Source organism: Vanessa cardui, chromosome 5 (assembly GCF_905220365.1).
Source record: "Vanessa cardui chromosome 5, ilVanCard2.1, whole genome shotgun sequence".
Lineage (NCBI taxonomy): Eukaryota > Metazoa > Arthropoda > Insecta > Lepidoptera > Nymphalidae > Vanessa > Vanessa cardui.
This window is the reverse complement of record NC_061127.1, coordinates 1133135-1135257: the sequence shown is the minus strand read 5'-3', so window position 1 is coordinate 1135257 and position 2123 is coordinate 1133135.

Genomic DNA, 2123 nt, shown 5'->3' with positions numbered 1-2123 from the left:
ACCACTATATATATATGTGCTTAATTTGTATTTATAATTCATCTCGTGCTCGGTGATAAAGGACAACATCATGAGGAAACCTGCATGTGTCTAATTTCATTGAAATTCTGCCACATGTGCATTCCACAACCCGCATTGGAACAGCGTGGTGGGATATGTTTCAAGCCCTCTCCTTAATGGGAGAGGGAGCCAATAGCCCTGCAGTGGGTAATTTACAGACTGTTACCTTATTACCAATTTTATTCAACATTAACACTGACTTGACTTTGACTTCGCGTCTATTATTTTGTCACCTACCAATCTAGACCATCCAGGGCTTAGCTTAAACACAGACTTAAATAATAACCAAAAACCTCGGCCGTTCAGAAGTTCAGTGACACATACAGAAGGATTATATTATACATATACTAATCTCTAATATGTATATGGTTTTTATTATGATTAAAATTTATTGCTCTATAAACTCTTGATTTTAGTAATCAAATTATTCTTATACTAAAAATTTCCGAACAGTTCGAACGTGATTTTCCTGTTAATCTAAGCTTACTTTAATTAATTACAATAAATCCTTTAAATGTCTGTTTACTCCGAAAAACTAATTAATCTCAGGTGTTACTGTTCGATTATTTTATTTTTAATTACTGAACCACAAATCTCTGATCGCGGCTTCGTCTGCCATTAAAGTAGATGGTAGGTGCTAAGCCGATATATTTTTCTCTACAGCGCGTCTATTTCATGATGAAAAGTTGATTTGTTCAGGTATAAAGGTATACAATATAAAGATATACTTTTTATGGTATAGATTGGCGGACGAGCATATGGACCACCTGATGGTAAGTGATCACTATCACCCCTAGACAATGACGCTGTGAGAAATATTAACTATTCCTTACATCGTCAATGTGCCGCCAACCTTGGGAACTAAAATGTTATGTCCCTTGTGCCTGTAGTTACACTGGCTCATTCGTCCTTCAAACCGGAACACTACAATACTGAGTACCTACTGTTATTTGGCGGTAGAATAACTGATGAGCGGATGGTACCTTCCCAGACGGGCTTGCACAAAACCCTACCACCAAACAATGAATGAAATGAGCTTTCGAATTTAAAATGTTATTTCTTTATAGTTTGAGGATATTTTGTTTATTTAAGACACTCTGTATACCATTGTGGTAATCAGTCAAAATAACAGCTTATGCGGTGCTCACTACTGGACTAAGGCCATCTATGCTGATTTCAAAAGTAAGTATTTATACAATAATTCTATTTTTTTGGTGACCCCGCCCGCATCCCTAGATCCTGAAATACCGGGATGCCGAATATATTTTGCGGGACTAATCTCGGTCGGAAAATTTGTGGGATCCTGCTGGACTGGCAGGATTACAGGGATACGTGGATTATAAGTGTTACCCTTTTGCTGAATTTTTCTCAATTTAAGGAATATTGCTGTAATTAAAAATCTGTAATTCATAATTGTAAATATATTATCAAGTAAATATTTGCTATACAAGGAAAAACGTTAGTACTCATATTCCGTACTGCTCTACGTACAAAGTCAAAAATCTTGATTCAATATAGAAATGATTACACTTGCTTATTGATAGTCAAACTACCACCGGTTCGGAAGTTAACACCTCGGACTTGAGAAGAATCGGCGAAAGAAACTCAGTGGATATATGTACTTGTCTCGCTCTCTTTTTCTATTTGATGTGGTGTGATCACTTGGTGGTAGGGCTTTGTGCAAGCCCGTCTGGGTAGGTACCACCCACTCCTCAGTTATTCTACCGCCAAATAACACTACTCAGTATTGTTGTGTTCCGGTCTGAAGGGTGAGTGAGCCAATGTAACTACAGGCACAAGGGACATAACATCTTAGTTCCCAAGGTTGGTGGCACATTGACGATGTAAGGAATAGTTAATATTTTTTACAGCGTCATTGTCTATGGTCGATGGTGACCACTTATGATCAGGTGGCCCATATCCTCGCACGCCAACCTATACCATAAAAAAATGTCACATTTACGCCTGCCTGAAGGCGATCATATCATTACCAAGGCGTGCAATCAACTAGAAATTCATTGGTGTTGTAATATCTAAACAACAGGATAAATAATAAAACAAGA